General features: G+C 41.5%; 1 pseudogene; it reads left to right on the top strand.

The window, feature by feature from the left end:
• Positions 1–2554: 2554 nt before the first annotated feature.
• LOC119867415 lies at positions 2555–2741 on the top strand (annotated as a pseudogene).
• Positions 2742–22129: the final 19388 nt, after the last annotated feature.

Genomic DNA, 22129 nt, shown 5'->3' with positions numbered 1-22129 from the left:
AAACCCTGAGGAAGCTACCTTAAGGGTTTGGCTGAGTTTTCGTGGTGCTACAATTGGATGAGCTGATAATTATTCTTTTCTTTTAAAATTTTACTTGTTTATTTGAGAAAGAGAGAAGTAAAGCACAAGCAAAGGGGATGGGGGTGAGAGAAAGGGAGAAAGAGAAGCAGACTCCCTGCTAAGCAGGGAGCCTGATACAGGGCTGCTTCCCAGGACCCTGAGATCATGACCTGAGCCCACGGCAGACACTTAACCCACGGAGCCACCCAGGCGCCCCTGATTAGCTGATAATTATTAAGCCTTGGATTTGAGCTTGAGGTCCCTTTGCCATGCAATAATTGCATTTGGAGGAATGGGGTTTGATCCTCATTTCTTTTAGTTGAGGAGTGACGATGTTGTAAAATGGCTGCATTTCACGCATCAGCTATCTTTGCTGACCTTGTGGAAAAAAAAGTATCTCCATTAAAAACAGGGACTTTGGCAGCTACTGGATGGGGCTAAAAACCAAAAGTTTGTCTGTGAGCTGAAGCACGAAGATAAACATAAGGGAGGCAGTCTTGTAAGGTGATTCGTACGCCACTTCTAGGCTGGGGTCAAATCTCAGCTCTAACATCTACAAGGTCAGTAATCTTGAGCAAGTTATATAACCCCTCTAAAGCTCAGTGTCTTCTTCTGTTGAATGGGACTAAGAACACCAGCCCCACAGTGTTGTTACAATTAGGCAAGATCATCAATATGAAGCAGTTAGAACAGTAGCTGGCACACTGTAGGCCTCACCCCCTGCTTCCTTGACCGTGGGTGTCCCAGCAATACTGAACATCTCTTAGTTCTCTTAGTTCCACATTCTCTAAGCCTTCTACTCTGCCTGGGAAGCCTTCCGCTCTTCCCCTTTGTGTCTTCTTGAAAACCTTCCCTCATTCTTCAAGTTTAACTAAAGTGCTTCACGACTCACCCAGGCAGTCTTCAACATCTCTCCCATCCTTCCACTGTTTCTAGTAACTCACCATTGCGATCCTCATTAAACTGTAATGATTGGCCAGCGTGTCCTTCTCTTCATCTCACTCCTTGAGTGTGCCCGGCACAGAGCCTGCTACGTGGTGGGCATCCAAGAGACAGCCGCCAAAGAGACGAACAGGCAAATACTGAGTTATATTGAGTTTCACTGTAAAGTCCAGGCTTATGTGTAGTAAAATAAGAAAATCTTCTGGAGGTATTAACAACCTAATGCAATCAATCAGGAAGGCTCAAACCAATAAAATTTAAAGTGCACTCCCATTTCACTTTTAATTAAACTCCAAAGCTTTAGAAATTATAATCCAAATATAATGAGACCCAGAAGAGATTCTGATCACTTTGCGACAGAAGGAGATTTGTGAGGCCAGTGAAGCTATTACCATGACCCAACTTGTACCAAAGAAATTCCGTAGGATTCAAATTCATGTCCCAAACAGCAAATTATCATAGATTTTTTTTTGCCGCCCAGTAAGTATTCTGGATAATACAGCATTAAGAGGCATGGGTAGATAAAAGCATACCATGAACTAGGTATTGTTTTTCACACTGAACTAAGGGTTTATGGAAAGAGTTATATCTATTTCATTGTTCCAAGGGACTATGCAGTTCTGGTTTCTCTATAATGGAACTAGAGCTAAGAACTAAGTCCAGAAACCAGCCAAAAACCAGTTCAAAGCTTCTCTGGCCTATATTGCTCCAGCAGGCAGGATACCAGCGGATTGATAAAGGCATGATATTTTCACATTTTCTGCATGAAAACCAGGGAAATATGCACTAAAGAAAACTTTGTAAAGACACACTGCAGGGCACTTGGGTGGCTCAGTCGGTTAAGCATCTGCCTTCGACTCAGGTCATGATTCCAGGGTCCTGGGATCGAATCCCACATAGAGTTACCTGCTCAGCGGGGATCCTGCTTCTCCCTCTCCTTCTGCCCACCCCCCTTGCTTGTTCTCTGTCAAATAGGTAAATAAAGTCTCAAAAAAAAAAAAAAAAGAGAGAGCCACACTACAGAATGCCACCCGACATGTAGCCTCCTGGTCAACCACTGTAAAGCTGCATTAGCTCACAACTAATGGAGAGAGGAGAAGTCATTGGTATGAGGGTAAAGGCCGAGTATCCCAGAGGCCTCTGGGAAAAGGCCCCACAGAGAAGAGGGAAAAACAAAGCTCACTCTCAGATACGTTTCCTAAGAATTTCTCACTTGTGGACAGATTACACAGAATGTCTCAGGGTTGGAGAAGAGCCATAATATAAAAAGCTTATATAGATTACGATTGCTTTTGTAGACTCCATCTGCGATGTCATAGTCAGAAGGGTGTGTATGTGTGTGTGTACATGTGATAAGAATACCACAGCATATTCCTCAAGGTGCAGGCCAATCTGATAATTTGTAAACCATCAGTACTGGGAAGGCAGAGTGTGTCCAGACTGAGGCTTACAGAATCCAGTTTATAGGGCTTTTCCTGGCCGGGCCAAGGGGTAGCTGTGTATGTTAAGGTACTTGGGCCGCAGAATCTATGCCTTTTCCAAGACTGAAATTATGGCAGGTCCAGAAACTGATGCCCAATTCCATTTCACTGGTATTAAAAATATATTTCAACACTTATACTCCCACAGGGAGAATGAATTGTGTACTGGCCACATGCAGAGGCATTGCTTTGATAGTTTTATACATCTAGTTATGGTCTAAAAAATCTCCAGCTGTGAAAGCCACATATGAACTCTAAACAGTCTGTACCTCATCTGTTAAGTTCCCATGCCTGAACACGCTAATGTCAACTCACCATGTGATACTCAATTTGTACAATAAATTATGAACTTGGGGGAAAAAATCCAGTTTACATTTCTCATCACTTTCCCACTTGGTTGTCTCTAGGGTTTCATAGAGCAGCGGTTATTTCCTAATCTGATGTCTCTCTCCATGTGGTGGGCACTCAGCACAAGAAATGCTTCTACTGTCTATCTGCTCTCTCCTTGATTCTTCCTTGGAGAGGAGGAATTGCTTTAATGGTGACTTTGGGAGGGAAACCAGGCAAAGAGAGCTCAGTCCTTTCCTCTCTCCTCATCCTAAGGAGTCAGCTGCTCATAGAAAGCAAGGATTCTGTTCTGATTCTGGGTGCTGTACGTTCTTCAGAAGGAGAGCTCCATATGCAGGCTGGTGGCTGTCCAGATGAACTTGTGACAGGTGGGTAGGTCTGCTGACCCTACAGTACAGGATCAGGAAGCCCATTCTTGCTGTACCTAACCCACAATCACCAACCTACATTTGGTTCAGAACTGGGATGGGGAAAGGAGGTATAATTATGGTCTCCCAAAGACCCCAATAGGATTGTAGACTCAATCAAAATTACCTATGGTGTTACCCCCTTGTGTTTGCCACAGCAGGATAGAAGGCAGTATCTAATGAGCAGCCTCAGGTCCTTTGGGGAGAGGCCCAGTAATTGATGGATCTCCAAGATAAAAGCCTTCACCTACAGTGTTTGCCAGTCTCTGGTGCAAATACCCACACTGTGAATGGTGTCAAGCTACACTTGTGACATCCTTAAACAGACTTGGGAGGAGATGTTCACAGGCTGCTCTCTCCAGTCAGTGAAGAGCCAACTCAGCCAACCATTGCACCTCTTTAGAGCAGAGAACACATCCTTCCACAGGAGCTGATGCCTCGCCTCTGGCACATGACTGGGTGTACACCTCTGAGCTGGAACTCCTGTTTGGTGATTGTTTCCTTTCCTAGAACTGGCTCAACTGCAGGGAAAGGCCAAGTTTTGGGCCATATTCAGTGGCAAATCTACTGTCAGCTCAATACATGATTAAAGGAAACAAGACGAGAACAAGGTTTCCTTGCAGGTGGCCACACCAGGAGCCAGCCCAGCATGGATTAGAAGGACCTTCTTAGTAAGTTCCTGCAGTTACATATTTCCCTACTCTTATTTTGGAGCTTGGCTGTCAATTCTCCATCACATAAGAAAGGTCATTTTTCTGTCCCTGGTCCTCATTTTCTAAGTGACAGAAACACTAGAGTTTGAATTCTGTGTAACAGTTGAGTGATCATAGGCTGGTTGCTTACACCACCTTGATCCTTATTTTCCAGATTTGAAAAAAATGGAGATTGTGACATTTTCCCAGAAGGTTGTTGGAAATATTAGAAACGATGTTTCTAAAACAAATTACGATGGTATATGGCATGGAGCAGGCATACAAGAAATAGTAGACATGTAGTCAGTCACCCTTCTGTTGGTGTGGGGGTGCACACACAGCCCAAGGAGGGGGGTGGTGAGAAGAGCTCAGTAAATGCAGTTCTTTTTTATTTCATTCCCTCCATTTGTGCTGTTCCCATTAGTTTTGTCCACTTCACCAGACCGCATATCTGTCCTCCTTCCAATTCCACCTTCTTCGGATCCTTCTACTCAGAAGTCATCACTATGTACGGGCTACAGGAACTGTAAGCTGAACTGTTAGCAGAAGGGCCCTCGCTCCTAGCGAGGATAAAGAGAATTGTCTTTAATGTGCAGGTCTATATGATTAGCATTTCATGTTTTAAAATACACATTTTAAGGACATACATAATATTCCATCTTGTAGATTCCCCCCTTATTTTGTCATAATCATTTAACTAGATCCTCAATTATGTTGTTTTCAGAAGTTTGCTATTATAAAAAATACTTCATTGAACATCTATATGCAAAACTTCTAGACTATAGTCAGGTTTTATCATTAAAAGGGGATATATACAAAATATATAGTATTTTTGTATAGAGTGTATATATATACACACAATATTTATTATCAAATATTACATTATTATATTATATTAAATGTATATTAAAATATTACAATGTTTTCACATATACCCAGCAGGAAATGCATGCCCACAAGAAATACTTCTGAAGCCATTCCCAGCCCTATCCAAGGAAATTTGGGCAGTTTTCTTCATAGTCAACCTATTGTGACCTAGTTGATTCCCTTCTCCCTCAATATTCCTCCCATCATTTTTATGTATCACTTTCTAAAATAATCCAGAAGATCCAGAACATAAAGGTATCTTAGGGTCTTAGTAAATCTCTTTCTGAGGTTGGGCTCCCCAAGAAGCCCCATGAAACAAAGATTCAGGTGCGAATAGTTTTTCTGGAGGTAAAGGACTGGGAAGGTGAGATAAGGAAGAGCAGGAAACCACCAAAGAATACTTACTAAGCCAGTTACCACTACGGGTTACTGGCACTTAGTACCCGGGGAAAATCACTTGGAGCCGGTGTAGACATCTACCTCAGAGATATCTGATCCTAGGGACAGTGGATCTGGGGTATTTGTCTAGGAAGTCCTGTTAGTCACTGATTGACAGCCCCTGTTGGAGGGCGTTAATACCCTGGTATTACCTGTGGCACAGGTGGGCAATGTGGTTTTCGTGGCCAGGAAAAGCCCTCAAGCATTGCAGGAATGCAAGTGTTAATAGTTGGAAGTCTGCTAGCATGCATGGAGGTAGTAGGGGGGAGGGCAAATGGGTGAGATGCCCACAGAATCTTCTAGAATCTATCCTTAGGGAGCATGCAACTGACTTCCTGGAATGCGGTTGTTGCTTTAAGCTGTGACAAGCTGGTCCTTAAAGGAGGATATTCATGACCTAATGTCTATGCTCTCCAACCTTTTATATATCTATTGAATATTAAGCTGTGAAAACAGACCCTAACACAACAGAAGAAAGTAGATAACAGCTTTACATCTAGGAAGGGGACAATTATTAATTTAATAAACATTCATAGGGGGCCTTTCAGTCTGCCAGACTCAATGACAAGCACTAGAATAGAAAGGTGAATTCAACACGATCCCTGCCTATAAGGAGCTTACTTTACAGTCGGGTGGAAAAGACAGAGCCCTTGGATGAGTAGGTGGGGTCTGAGGTCAGAGGGGAGGGCTTGCTGTCCAGGTACATGGTCCGGGAGGCAGCAGTACCCCAGAGAAGAAATGCCTATTTGGTATATCTGGGCAGACAGGGCCTCAGAAAGCCTCACGGCGTCCCCCAGCTGCAGCATAATCCAGAAGTGGAGAGTGGCCCCAGGCAACCTCCAGATGTGCTGCAGGATGAGAATCATCTGCCCAAAGGGTCGCAAAAGCAGCAGAGAAACCTGGCAGGCATGAAGGTGTTCGTCATGACACTGAGGAATGCTGGGCATGACCTGAGGGTAGGATCGATGGCTTAGTGGCCCCAGAGCTAGTGGACAACTGAGACGCAGATGCTTTCCCCTGTGCCCTGCACCCCAAAGTCCTCCTAGGGCTGGGATGGAGCCAGAGAAGTCAGGAGGAGGCAACCCAGATTGGCTAAGAGTTCTACTTTGGGCAGAATGAGGTCTTGCAGAATAAATTCTATTTACTTATAGACAAATGAAGCAGGCACATCTCCTGCATACTCAGTTTGTGGGTTGCAAGGTGTACCCATTGCCCAGTGATTCCCCCAAAATCATGTTCTCATCAGTGAATCTCCCAGAGTCAAGTAAAGAGAGCATAGTTTTTGCAGGCAGACGGACTTTGATTTGAGTTCTAACTCTCCAGATTCCCGTCCCTATTTGATGTGTGAGGATGGACGAGTTAACAATATTTAAGCCCTTTTGAGCATCAGGCGCCAGTGGTTAGTGGGAGGATTCAAAAACAAGACAGAAGATCATTCCCAGGGGAGTCTGAGCAGAGGAGGCTTCCAGCACCATGTAGTGTGATGCTGTGACCCCTGGCTACCATGGCTCACTGACAGAGGGGAAGGAACCCTGATGGATGGGCCACCATGGCCCCACCCAGGCTGGGTGACACTGTGAGGACCTCATAGACTTCATGGAGATACTCCAGAAGCACAAGCTGAGAGGGGAGCTTGGAAAGGAAAAGTTCTGTTACAGTTGACGGACAGCACTGAGAAACCTTCTAAGAGGAGCCATTGCATGATCTCAACTTCTGTTCTGCAGATGCGATTATATCAACCCCCAAGGGTAGGAGAATTTGCCACAAATCAACAAGCATTTCCAAAGAATAAAAATTTTATGTATATATGTATATTTGTTTATACATATATGTGTGTATACGTATCACACCAGTTTCAAGGTAATGAGTGAGCATTGTGAATTCTGATTTTCATCATGAGAAATACTAAATAAAATGTATCATTTTTGTAGATATGCTTACATGTCTAAAGATTTAGGGTTTTAACAAGATGTTCTTTTTTCCTCCCTTTTCAGATATATCCAGATGTTTTTAATCTCTGCAAAGTAATGATGGCTACGTGCCGCATCCTTCAGCTGATTTGCGAGATGTATTTATGTGAAATAAAGGAGTTTTAAAGACACGATTCTTCCAAAAAACATTTTTTACCACATCTTATGGCCTGGAAAATTGGTTTTCTGTTGTTTTGCTCTTTGGAGTTAAGATATTCAAACTTCAGAAATATTGTTAAAATGGGACAAATCAAGCCTCATAAATTTTGGAAACAATCTCCTTCTACAAAATATGTAAAAATATTATACACAGTGTCTGGCATACAGGTAGTATTTAGCAGAAGTTTTCCCTTCCCTTCTCCCCACACTGACAAGGGCCATATGAGAAAGATCCCCACTTTCTCATCATTCCTCCATATTGGCTTTCCCATTCCTAGTTTGCCTCAAAACATGAGGCATGTTTCTGCTTCAACTACAGCAGGTTCAGGGAATGCAGAGAAGACTCAATCCCTGTCCTAAGAAGTGGATAGTCTAGAGGGGGAGAAGGGCACATAAAGCTTGGACAGATCATCAGTCTGACACTCACCAGTCTAGATTTAATTCCACAGTTTCCCATTACATTATACAATAATCTTGCCAGGCTCCCACTGGCTTTCTTCCTCAGGGCACCTGGTCCGATGAATGGGGTCAGCTCTTGTAAATTAGGCCTGTCTCACACAAGTCTTTCAAACTCTAACCTGCGGAAAAGTAATAGCTCCAAGGTTAGGCTTGATAGATTCTTTGAAATGGCTTTCTAAATAAAGGAGAATCTGGTCCTGAATTGAAGAAGGAATACTTTTTTTTTAAAAGCAATGACTCTAAATTCAAGGGCACCTGGTTGAGGTCGGTAGAACATGCAACTATTGAGTTTGAGCCTCAGGCTGGGTATTGAGATTACTTTTAAAAAATCTTTTAAAAATAAAATAAAATGAAAACAGAGAGATAAAGAGAGAGAGAGAGAGGCAAACTGTTAGAGACTCTTAACTATAGGAAGCAAATTGAAGGTTGCTGGAGGGGTGGAGGGCGGGGGCATGGAGTGACTGGGTGATGGACATTAAGGATAGCACTTGATGTAATGAGTGCTGGATGTTATATGCAATGATGAATCACAAAATTCTACTCCTGAAACTAGTAATATAGTATATATCAACTAAATTGAATTTAAATGAAAGAAATTTGGGGGGGGGGGGGTGCAGCCCCAGTGGCTCAGCGGTTTAGCGCTCCCTTTAGCCCAGGGCATGATCCTGGAGACCTGGGATCGAGTCCCACATCAGCCTCCCTGCATGGAGCCTGCTTCTCTCTCTGCCTGTGTTTCTGCCTCTGTCTCTTTCTCTATGTCTCTCATGAATAAATAAATAAAATCTTAAAAAAAAAAAGAAAAAATGTTAAAGCAACAACTCCAAGTTTAAAAAAAAAAGAAAGAAAAAAAGAAAAAAAAAAAGAAAAAGAACACAATGACTTTATGTGTGGGAAAGATAGCTGCCAACTCAAAATTTAGAATTTAGAAATCAAATTCTCTTACCCACTTCCATTTTTGCATTTAATAAAAAGGTAGAGAGTGCCAGCCTTGGGCCAGCCACCAAAAAGCACTGGCTGTGTTAAACACGGTGCCTGTCCTCCAAGAGTTCGTGGCCACATGGAGAAGAAAGGCAAGTCAACAGACATCAGAGGAGAGGGCCATGAGGGCAATGGCAGAGAACGTTGATCGAGATTGTCTCAATCAATCTGGTAGTGTGCTCTCTCACAGTGGGTCATGGCCAGGTTTATCCCCACTACTGTAAGAGCAGTGATCTGGGTTCAGAGAGTATTTTCCTGGTTGCAATTTGGCTCGCCCATGAGGTGGAAGTGGTATTCTTTAATACTTATATTTGTTCTGCTAATGCTGAGAGCCCATTGAGAAACTGGTCTCCATTTGACTATCTCCTGGACTCTATTCTGTGTCCCTGAGGACATCTCAGGAGACTCTCAATAGCTTTATCACATCTTCTCACAATAGAGCCTGGTTTTAGAACTGTTTTCTGCCCACATTGAATGGAAGCTTATTCCCTTGTACTTCCAGTCTTGGTTTCCCTAACAACTGATGCTCATCCCTATCTTTTTGGTTATCATCATCCCTAACCGAATTAAATCAAATAGAAAGTCTTCATCTCTCTCTATGTCTCCTTTGCAAAGGTGTGTCCAGTGAACCTGTTTATTCTCGTACTGAGGGTGGTGAGTTGAGGGGCTGAGATGATTCTCCACTGACTCCAAATCAGAGAACTGATTGATGAGACACGTCTTCTCCTTTGGGCTCCACCACTGCCCTGTCTAAAGTAGGAACTGACCTGGGTGGTGCTGGGGATAGAAGTGGAGTTGGAAGAAAAGACCCAAGACAGGAACTAGTACCTGTGGCAGCAGAGGAGGGTGCGGGAGACCAGCATCTGGAGTCGGGCCTGTGGGGCAAAAGTAGAAACTAGAAGGATGTCACATCAGTTGGACAGAACTCAGCATGCAGAGGCCCTACCTGAAAGATGAGATTGAAAATGCTTTTAAAAAAAAAACAAAAACAAAAAAAGTTCTTTAAATAACATTCTTAAATAAGTAGAAAACAAGCTTAAACTATTTTATGCTTTGAAATTGGCAGCTGCTTATTATAAAGTTTTGGTAAGGGAGAACAGGGGGAAGGGGCAGTCTCCCCACTGAACCAGGAGCCTGATACGAGGCTCAATCCAAGACTCCCAGGTAAGGATGAAAACTCATTTACAAATTATGTAAACATGTATTGAGTTGTTGAAAGCATCACCTCATGTTCTAGGGAGGAGTTGTTTATGAATTTAAGAGAGGAGTGAGAGCTTCTCAGACAACTTTTTTTTTTTTTTTCCTAATTGAGAAAGGTTTTTATACTGCAGTGTGATAAGAGTGTGACCACAGTTTTACTTTTCTGGTTTTGCTCTGTGGAAGGAGAAGTAATGTTGTGTTTTTATCTTTCTGCTCACAGCTCTCCCTCAGTTTAATGAATGGCAATAGGACTAAAAGAACAGAGGGCAGCCATAGATCGCTGGAAGTACGTCTATGTTACTCCATTGCAGAGTCAAGCTTCACATAGGCTGAGAGACTTCAATGCACAAGCAAAAAAGGGAGAGAAGAAAGTCAGGGTTTTGTCTAGAGAAAGATACAGGAAATTTTAGGAAATGTATCAATGTTTAGTCACTAAGATGCTAAAATATTTATAGATGTTTATTTCTTTAAATTTTGCTCTATACAAATAGCACATTTATAGTGTTCTTTAATGTTCATATATATATTTAAAGATTTAATTTTTATTTATGTATTTATTTAGAGAGAGCTTTCAAGCAGGGAGAGGGGCAGAGGAAGAAGGAGGGCAAGAATCTCAAGCGGACTCTGTGCTGGGCCTGGATCCCGATGCAGGGCTCAATGTCACAACCCTGAGATCATGACCTGAGCCCAAATCAAGTGTTGGACACTTGACTGACTGAGCCACCCAAGCCCTCCAAAACTAAGACACCTCAAGTGACCTCAAGTCAGGATATCTAAATGACAGGAACACTGCAAGAGAGTTGGGATTAGTAGACTCTCAAGCGACAAATTTGCAACCTAAATATGAAGAGACCAAAGACATTCAGTAAAAGCTTACCCGAAAAATGTCAGTCTTATGGTGGTCAGAACATCTCCACAATTGAACGTAACCCAGGGCAACCATCCCATTGAGCTCTGAAGGCAGTCAACGTGACCGAATCAACAGGAACTGAAGTCTCTTCAAAAATAATTTTGGAAGTCAAATTGGGCTTCCGTGGGGATTGTCAGAGCTGGAATCAAAGCCAACGCAGCCTCTGAGAAAAATCCAATCCCCCCGATAAGGGAGATATAATTGTTGTTCTGAGATATGGATGGATAATTCAAAACAGTAGGCAGACTTCATTCTTTGGAATATCGTATCTTGAAAGAGGCTAGATGATAAGAAAGCCATATCCTCCTTTCTTGCTCTCATGGATACTTACTTTAGGAATCTGGCCACCACGCCATGAGGAAGCACAAGCCATCCCAAGCAGTGATCACACTGAAAACTACGGATGGGTCCTCTGGCCACTGAGCCCGGCTGAGGCACTAGTCAACAGCATCAACTGCCAGACATGTTGAGTGGAGACTCCTCAGATGATTCCACCACCAAATCATGGAGTCTTCCCACCTGAGAAGCCCCAGCCAACATGCCATACACTGTCTGAATTAATTGACACAGAAACTTTACAAGTATAATAAAATGGTTGTTCTATCCCATTAAGGGTTTCAGGTTTTTTTTTTTAAAGCTTTTATTTATTTATTTGAGAAAGGGAGAGCAGGGGGAAGGGGCAGTCTCCCCACTGAACCAGGAGCCTGATATGAGGCTCAATCCAAGACCACAGGATCGTGACCTGAGTGAAGGCAGATGCTTAACCAACTGAGCCACCCAGGCAGACCACCCCCCCATTAAGTTTTTTTTTTTTTTTGAGAGGCAAGAAGGTAATTATGCAGCAACTATAACTGCAATAGTATCTTTATGTTTCTCAGGCCAGAGACCCTCTGTTATAGTATCCAGAGAAGAAACTCCAGGCTTCATCTAGGATGGAAGAGAGCCAATGCCAGACATTTGAATTTGGGGATAGGATCTCAGGATCTAACTGCTTTTTTAATGTATGTTCAATGAATCTTGTCTGAAATCACTCACACACACTCCTACCTCTAGACATCATGGTGCCATCGAATCCTGAGCTCATCAAAAGGTCTGCTAGGGTTTTTCTCACCTTTTCTTTTGCCAACTCAGATTTCAGCCTTCTCGGGTCTGCTAATGTCAGCCATCACTCACTCCTTTAGTGTTGCCGTGGTCTTCTCCTCTGTTTCCTTTCCATGTGAGTTTATGCTTTAAGAATCACCTTATTGTTGTTTTAGTGGGGTTTTCAGAGGAAATGGAATTAAATACATTTGTCCAACTTAGCATCTCTAATTGGAATATTACCTAGACTTTTTTATATCCCTTCTGGATACATTGACTCCTTTTATTTACTTGAGTAAAATAAATTACTAAAGAGTACTGGATGAAAAATGTCTCATGCTTTATTGGAAAATAGCAATGACAATAACATCGACAACAAACACCTTTCCGCTCTCTCTTTTCAAATATTTCAGTTCTCTGAGATTTGTCCAAATGCATGAGCCTAAGGGCTCCTGTTTTCTCTAGTTCAAATCCTCACCAGCAAGGCTCCTCATTTTGTTTATGGTCTGAGTTGAATATTCATAAGAAGGTATAAAAACACAGGCTCATTCCTGAAGAAGACAACCTAAGATAAAAAACAATGTAGAGAAAACACAAAGAGCATGTCATGATTGTAAAGAAGTAGATTGGATAAAATATTTACAAAGTGAATGGCCAGTGGTTGAGTACACCGGTGGGTTGTTTGGGTCATGAAGTCAAGAGAGTCTGAGGTGTTTGCTGTGGTCATAGCCGTTAGCACACTTTTTAGGACCACCAACATGTCCCACCCTGCCCCTGCAGATAGAGCCTTTCAGGATGGTGTTTCTACTGTTGGACTCTCTGAAAACAGGAGAGTCTCCCCCTCCTACTCTCTCTGCTTTAGCGGAAATGAGAACTCTGGATGCGATTCTCTAACCTCCCGTTCTGAGTCATAGCTTTTCCATTCCCTGCTGCAGGTCTTCCTCAGTGTCTCAATGAGATGGTTGCAAAGGACTACCCGGAGAAGACACTCTCCACGAAGAGGGTTAACCAGCACCTCTGCTCCTCCAGTTCTTGCTCTGTTGGGGTTGGACAGCCATTCTTCTAGACTGCATCACATACTGACCCATTCCAAACTCCAATTCTTCTATACTTGGAAATCTCTCTCCCTTTCTCAAATTAAAGAAAAACTGTAGTTTTTCAAAGAGTTAGGGCACAGCTTGATGTGATTTTTTACATGCTCACACTGGCCAATGAACATTCAAGCATCCCATGATCATGTGAAAACCATGCCTGTTAATTTATAAGTATTTACCTTTGTAGATGTGAGATAGGTAGTCCTTAGAAGAATTATATGTGTTCAAGTATTGTTTTTTTAGCTTTATTTATTTATTTAATAATAAATTTATTTTTTATTGGTGTTCAATTTGCCATCATACAGAATAACATCCAGTGCTCATCCTGTCAAGTGCCCCCCTCAGTGCCCGTCAGTTAGTTCAGAATTTCTTTAAGTATAACCTTAAGCTAGTGTCCCTTACTTTAAAAGTAGCAGACAAAAGCATTTTTGATAACCATATGACCTAACAATAGCCAGCCACCCTCAAGGTCCTGGAAACCTTGCTTTCAAACTCCTTAGAGGCTTACAGTATCCCTAACCCCCTCCAACTTGAAAGTATATAATGGGCCACTCCTCATGATCCCAGTGCAGGTCTTTCTGCCCATGGGTCCTTCCCTGTGATTTAATAAAACCAACTTTTTGTACCAAAGACGTCTCCAGAATTCTCTCTTGGTTGTTGGCTTCAAACCCTAACATCTTTCCTACATCAGTATCACTTAAGAAATTACAAGAGTTTTAAGAATTCTGGCCAGGGGATCCCTGGGTGGCGCAGCCGTTTAGTGCTTGCCTTTGGCCCAGGGCGCGATCGTGGAGACCCGGGATCGAGTCCCACGTCGGGCTCCCGGTGCATGGAGTCTGCTTCTCCCTCTGCCTATGTCTCTGCCTCTCTCTCTCTCTCTCTGTGTGACTATCATAAATAAATTTTTAAAAATTTAAAAAAAAAGTATTCTGGCCAGAAGCAAGGAATGAACACCAAAATATATTTCTTATTACATCACAATATCACACATATTATATTCAAAAGACAAATATAAATAAATTCAATAATATTTCATTAATATGCTTAAAGTTTTTTAAGTAAGGTTTGCTACTCCAAAGTAAATGTGACAATCCTCAGGTAAAATATCATAGTTCTTCCTTATTCCTCTTTCTATTTCATTCCCCTGTTCAGAGCAATCACTATTATTTTATTCTCTATATAGCTAGGTACATATCCTTCCAGTTTCTTTCTGGGCATTTACAGACAAAATGTTGTGAGATCATGGAGCATGATGGCCAAGAAAGAATTCTTGAGATGTTTTAGGGTTCAGCTTAGTAAATTTATTTAAGCAGCATGGGGACAGTGCCCACAGGCAGAAAGGGCTGCATTTTTGCTGTATGAAGCTGATGGCTACATGCTTAGTGCTCAAGGGGAAGGGGAGGTACAGGGAGTATTTGATTGTAAACGTCTCAGAATTTCTATTCATAAAACTACTTAACAAGATTTCTCTGGTGCTTATCATTCAGCTCGATATTTTAACTATCAGTGATATATACAGTGATATATACAGTGATATATCAGTGAGTCATGAGATCCTTTAAGACTGTGGCAACCAGCAGCACGTATTTGATCCTTATTAGAACTATGCAGGCTATAGGTTAGCCTTCCAGGCTAAAGTTGAGCATTTTTCTGCTTCTATCCCTCATCAATATGAGTGTACACACACTTGTGGTAAGCTGAATAAAGGTCTACCAAAGATGTCCACATCCTCACCTCTGGAATCTGTGAATAGATTAGGTTACATAGCAAAAGGAACCTGAGGTTGCTAATCATCTGACTTTAAAAATATGTTATCCTTTATCTGGGTGGACCCATGTAATCACAAAGGTCCTTAAATGTGGAAAAGGGAGACAGAAAAGCTCCAGTAATGAGATGTGAGAAATACTTGACCTATCATTGCTGGCTTTGCAGATGGAAAGGGGCCAGGAGCAAGAAATGCAAACAGCCTCTAGAAGCTGGAAATGATGGGAAAACAAATTCTCTCCTGGAGCCTTCAGAAAAGAACCCAACCCTGCCAATATCTTCATTTTAATTCAATGAGTCTTATTTAGGACTTCTGGCCTCCAGGACAATGAGATAATAAATTTGTGTTGTTTTAAGCCACTAAATCTGTGCTACTTTGTTACAGCAGCACTAGGAAACTAATGTAAAGACATTGGGAATTCCTCAGTAAATGGCCCACCCAGTTCCCCCAACGGAGAAGTTGAGTCCACAAGCCTTACACACATACTTGACTTCCAATCAGCTCTTTCTCATACTCAAAATTGGGACAGAGAGACAAGAATCTCCAAACCTCTAATGAAAGCATAATAATGAAAGATAAGAGAACAAATTTTTTTTAAAAACTTGACATCTTCAAATCTGTTAATCTTCTCCTAGGGCTTCTGAATTTTGTGAATTGAATAGCAAAACCCCTCCCCCTTTCCATCAAGATGCTAAAATTAGTTTTCTATATTCTTTTCTAATTCTTATTACATTTTGGTTTTTAGGCTTTCACTCACAAAATTCCCTCCTTTCTTTCTATAGCAAGCCTGAGCTGATGGTTTCAGCCTTCTAGGACATAGATTATCAATGCCATTATATCATGGTCTCCCCCTCCCTGAATAGTTCTAGCCCTTAAGGTTTTTATTTATTTTTTTAATTCATTTATTCATGAGAGACAGAGAGAGAGAGAGAGAGAGGCAGAGACACAGGCAGAGGGAGAAGCAGGCTCCATGCAGGGAACCCTACGCGGAACTTGATCCCAGGTCTCCAGGATCACGCCCTGGGCTGAAGGAGGTGCCAAACTGCTGAGCCACCTGGGCAGCCCAACCCTTAAGGTTTTTAAAGAACAAGTGGGTTGAAGATTATGAAAGCAAACTGTAAAAATAAATTTTAAAAGATACTATTCAAATATAAAGTTTTAGGATAATGACGCTGATGATGAATATTTACAACAGCCCTACTCCTTGCCAATAACCTGTAACTACTTCTTCCCAGTCATCCCATCTCTGAATTCCTGACTTGCCTTTTGTTCCCCTCCTCATCTCTCAGGCCCCCAGAATCCCAGCAAGGAACTCTACATTGTCAGGGAAGACTATCCTCGGAAAAGGCCTGGGTAGCCCAAGGATCTTGGAACTCTACTCTTGACTCCAGCGTCACCGTTTGGAGCAACAGCGGTGCTGTCCCACACTGACACAAGCAGATCCTCCTCTGGATCCAACCTGCTGGGGTTTATTTACCAGACCAGTCTTCCAAACAGAAGCTCCATTCACTTCATCTCCCTGGAGGGAGGCAGAAACACACCCTGGGCCATCATAGAACTGGGTAGGCTTGTTAATCAAAATTTCTTTAACTTCATCTAACAACAGGGGTGTGTTGAATAAAACTCCCAGAGTCAAGTGTTGGCTCTGCCTCTCTGAAAGGAAAGCAATGAAACAGGAAAGGCATCCAACCGAGATAAAAGCTAAGTTAACAAATGATAGCATTTCCAAAACAAATCATTGGGCTTGAATGCCCTGGAATGAAATAGAAGAGAAGGGAGTGTCACAGAAGACACGGGGCTGAACTCAGCCCTCCAGTTGACAGAAGGCAGGGGGCTGACCTAAGACTTTGCTATAGATTGTGTCTTCCTGACAATGTTCCCAAGAGCCCACCCTGCCAGGATCACTCTGCTCTTCCTGTTTTTCCCACATTTCCTGTCTTCTTCAGGAGGTGCATGCTGCGAGGACACGTTAAGCTCTCGTTCAGAGTCTTAAATTATTTTCACGGTTTTGTCTAAGAAAATAATCTACTAGAGAGAAACACAGAGCTGATTGAAAAGAAATAGCCTCATCATTTTAGCATGGGGAAAGAGCGGTGAGAAATGTGGACCAAATGTGATGCTGAAAAGCTGTTTGATGGTGGAGCCAAACCCAAGCTAATGCCTCTAAGGTCATGCACTTGCTCCTATATCCTGGTCAGCTTCCACTACAAATCACTGGTGATAAGTCGCACATGGGTCATCTCTGAATCAGAGAACTGAAGAAACACAGATGGGTCACTCAGGTATGCTGCAGAGAATTATGGCAGGGCATGATTTCTTGGTACTTTCTCTGTGCCAGGCATTGTGCTAAGTTGGAAGACGCATAAAGATAAGCAAAACACCATTGTGCTCTGTGAGCACATTATCCAGCAGAGGAAATGGAAAAGCAGGAACATGTGACCCAGTCTTTGAAGTATTTCAACAGGACTGGGCAATTACATTCATTAAACTCTTTTGGCTGCAAGGATGAACTTGAGCTAGGCTTCAAGTGAAGGTGGATTTTATTGGTGCTCTGTTATGGAAAACCAAGCATTGAAAGGGGCAGTGATATAGTGGAGTCTGTGTCAACTGGAACCAGGAACTTGAATGTTGCTATGAACTCTTTTTTCCATCTCAAGCAACTGTATCATTTTTCCCTCTTTCTCTGTAGACTACCTCTGCTTTTCCTTTGAAGTATTTAGTAACATTCAGTTATTTGCATTCTTCTTGATTCCAACTCTGAAAGTGCTGGGAAGGGTCTCATTGATCCATCTTGACTCATGTTCCCACATCAGATCAATCCATGGAGGCAAGAGAGCTGACTCATATAAGAGCACAGAAGCTCCAGTGAAAACCTCACAGCTCCCCTCTTCACCTAGGTAAATGCTTCCTAGCTTTGCCTCTCACACTCATTTGGTTTTTCTGTTTTTCTCATAGTCACATTCAGATTCTCTATCTCTACTAAGATCTTTCCAAAATGATCTGTATGTTTTGAACCAGCTTCTCCATGGCCTCATGGATCTCCCACCTTACTCCTTGAACATGGGCCATAGGTTCATAATGTATTATCCACCCCAGAAGCCCAGATGCCAGGCACCCATGCCTAGACAGTGAGATTATCCATTGAATAACCACATGGAGTATCAGAAGACTATTAGAATGTGGATTTGAAGCCCAAGGATGCATTGGGACTAAAGGTATTGACTTTGGGGAATTATCTCTCTGGAAATGATAGCTGAGGTTGTAAAAGTATATGTAATAACTGAAGAAAAAAGTTGTGTGTGAGAAAAGAAGAGGATCAAAAAGAACCAGTATCTTACATAAGGAATAGACAAAGGATAAAAAGCCTTCAGGTAAGAGAAAGACAGAAGATGAAGAGAAGAATGGGGATTTGACTGACTTAGATGACCAACCTGTGAGCAACAGACAACTCTTAACCACCCAATGGTCAGCTCATGGTACACTTTCCAATTCCATGATTTCTCCTGATTTTTCTGTTTCCATTTCTCTATTTTACTTCTTGATAGCATTAATAGGACTGAGAAAACATGGGTCAATATCATTTTGCTTTCAAGCACCAGGCCTGATAAGAGGGATTGACTACATAAGGGAATGGCTAAAATGCAAAGTAAAGATTTTTTTATTTTCTTATGTATGGATATTTGTTCATCCGTTCAATAATATGTTAAAATTTTATATAATGCCATAGTTGCTACAATTCCAAGCAACAAAGCAACAGATTTCCAAGTTTAAGAACCAAGATGTATAAGATTACTTACTATTTTCTAGAAAGATATTTCACTATAAGATCTCCACTTTTATGTCACTCCATTGTCCTTTTATTTACACATTTTGTATTTAAGCCATAGCAGGAAATGAACAACCTCCTGAGAAAAAATGAAAGTCTGTGTTTGCAAGAGCATTTACCACCTAACTGCTTTGGCCAATTTTCAAGCTTCTGAGTATATGTCTAAGACGCCCAAACCTAGCATCTATGAAAGGATATAACCATAAGTTAACATGGTTGTTGGAGGTCATCAATGATTTAGATAAGGAGTTCCTCTCTCATTAATGATGTAAAATCTTCCCTCAGGTTTTGAAAATCAAATACTATGGGTCAGATTATGGTTCTTTGCCAAGTAGGGTGCATGTTCGATGATGTGTTTTTAATGAACAGTTCATACCATTTTTTTTTGCAAAAGCCATTTATCCTCAGCTTCCAAAATTAGCAATAAGGGAAATGTTTTAGGGCCTTTTAAAGATTCTCTTCTTTTTGTACTTTGGACAACAAACCAACTGAATGTTATCAAAAAGATCTTTCCAAAGAGACAATAATTAAAATGAGTGGAAGTAGCAATTGAGTGATGGTAGCTCCATCCTGGAATATGAATACCAGGACCACATTCAGATTGTCAATACTAACACCACGCTCAGTCAGGCACTTCAAATATTTAGTGACAGGGATCATGGTAACTTCTATTATGTCTGTAGTGTACTAACCTTTACATACCCTACCATCTTCTACATATTCCCACTCCTATTTAAACCACATCTCCTATACTCTTCTTTATGTTAGACATTCCCCTCCTGACGTACCCAAGGAGACCCTTTTAAAAGTAGTATCGAATCTGAAAATTGGAGAACAGGAATTTGGGGGCTGAGATAACTGTGAAGAAATGTGTCTGTCTGAGGACCCATGGCCAGAGAGGAATTGGGTAAGATAGCTACTACTTTTAAGGATTAGGGGAAGGCAAGAATAGGTTAAGAAGTAATAAGAACTATGGTAAAGGAATTTGAAAGCAAGGTGGGAATCACAAGTCAGATTTGGGGGGAGAAGGATTTGGGGAGAGCCAAACTCAAGGCTCTCAAACTGAAGGAGTTCCCAGACCACCCCTTTTTCACCATGGCCTGTGAGTGTTTTGGGAGTAGGAAGCACGATTTATTAGATTAGGATAGACAGGATCTATTTAGTTGAAAATGTGGAACAAAACCAAATGAAGCATTTCTAAATTTCACCTTCCAAATGCTAACACATTTAACACTAAGTGGGGTAGTCATTAATGCTATTTATAAATTATTTCTAGTTTTCATTTTCTAAGTATTGCACTCTATTTCCCCCTTTGAAGTTTGATGTGGTCGTGTGATTATCTTCAGCCAATAATTTGCAAGTAGAAGCCTTACAACTCAATGCACAGTTCACCACATTCCCTTCCCCTGCTGAAATGGTGATATCTAGATGATGCCTCTGCGAGCTTGAGTTTCTGAGGGTGTACAGCAGGCTAAGCCTTTCATCTTACTTGTTTTGGACATGCAGCATGATTGAGAACCAGGGTTTCAGAGTAAAGAGGACAATGGACACAATTTGAAAATTCATGGTCATTTTAGCATGATCTAAACTTGTATAAAGTCACTGACTTGGGGGGCTGTCTTGACTCCAAAACAACGTATCCTATTCTGATCGATATGTCAAGGCATCTGTAAACAACGAGCAGTATCCTATTTCAAGAAGGCCAACAGGTGAACCTCACTCTAACTGTGCAAGTTTGGTAAGCTGAGGTTAACTATACTGGTGCTGAAAAGTGATTAAATTTCTGGGATCCAGAGCTCTTGGCTTCCAAGTGAACACTCTCCTTCCAGATCTTTAGATATTACAAGAAAATTCTTGCTGAGGAACTGTAATAAGGCCTAAAGCAACTAACATTTAGCAGAGATCGAGTATTACACAGAAAGTCAAGCCTCAGTCTTATTTGTATGATTCCATATGGCTCTGTGTAAAAGTATGACACCATGTCTCCCCCTCTTCCCCACACCCAGAGCACCTGAGAGCCAATTCATCTAGAAAATGTTTGATCTGGCCAGCAGAATATTGTAAAGAAAAAAATAATTTTCATGCCTTTAGTTTAAGCAAGCACTCTCAGATTTTCCACTGCCTTCTTTTTTTCTATTATTATATCCTATTCTTTTCCCTTTCTTCACTTCTATTTCTTGCCTGGCCTCTGAAGGCACTGAGTTTGGACTCTTCAAAGAGGCATGGTGCCTAAGAAGGAAAGAATACATAAGGCCAATGTTTAGGTGCTCAGTGTGACATACAGAAAAGCAGACATGCATGTTACCAAATTCACTGAGATTATCTCTCACCATTCTTCAACACCCACCATCAGCATGGCCTGTCTCTTTGTCCTCCCCTGGGCCAACTTGATGCCCAAACCTAGAATCAAGATAAGCCCAAGCAAACGCATTTGAAGAATTTCTTGCATATGATGTGGGGTAGGAAAAGAGGGTGTAGTCACACATTTGGGAACAGCAAGTAACATTTTACGCTCTTGCTAGCATATGCAAGACTGACTTGATCTCTTCTGTTGTGGTTTAATAGGAGAATGGGAAAGGGGACATGGGCTCTAGAGGTTACCAGAATCAAAGCAGTGTGTTTAAACATCCTACTTCACAGTTACACTCTAGTAGCAATGAGTGTTCCTAGTATCCAGATCTTGGTTTCTAATAGCATACTCCAATAAAAGGGTTCCTTGGAGAAATGATTCTTTCTAGGTCTAAGGTTGACAAAATATGAGATGAGCCTGGAGCATCTTGTAGGACCAGAAGGGGAGTGCTCAGGAAATGAAGAATGGGAGCAAGTCAAAGATACTTCGGAGTCAACTGAAAGAACTCCCAGTGGCCAAAGCTGGAATAATTTAAGCAACAAAATGAATAACATAGTATTGGGATTATAAGCAAAGGATAAAGTAAATATACATGAGCCCAAACTGGCCATAAATAAATGATTGAATAAATAAATGGGAAAGAAAAGACATATCTTTCTTTCAGAAGAATTCCATTAAATATATATATATTTTATATATTTTAATGGAAAAATATATTATATATTATATATTTTTAATGGAAAAAAATATATATACTTGTATGTAATATATACCTATATATATATTTAATGGAACTCTAAACCACACTCTCCTAAGCGTGGGCTAGATTTAGTGACATGCTGCCAAGGGTAAAGTATGGAAGGGGGAAAATGGTAACTTGACTGTGAAGAAATCTGACAGACACTACCTTACACAAGTTATGAAATCTTAGTTGGCATTAAGAGTGATGCCATGCAGATCTCGTATGAAATAATGAGAAGGGCACTTTACCTCTGTAGTATTCTTTCCAGAAATCCATAACCCCAGTCTAATCATGAGAAAAAAAATAGACAGACCCAGATGGGGAGACATTATACAGGGTACCTGGCTAGTTTGCCTCAAGA

The sequence above is a fragment of the Canis lupus genome, chromosome 34, assembly GCF_011100685.1.
Source record: "Canis lupus familiaris isolate Mischka breed German Shepherd chromosome 34, alternate assembly UU_Cfam_GSD_1.0, whole genome shotgun sequence".
Lineage (NCBI taxonomy): Eukaryota > Metazoa > Chordata > Mammalia > Carnivora > Canidae > Canis > Canis lupus.
Note: the sequence above shows the minus strand (reverse complement) of the source record. Positions and strands in the feature narration are given on the sequence as shown.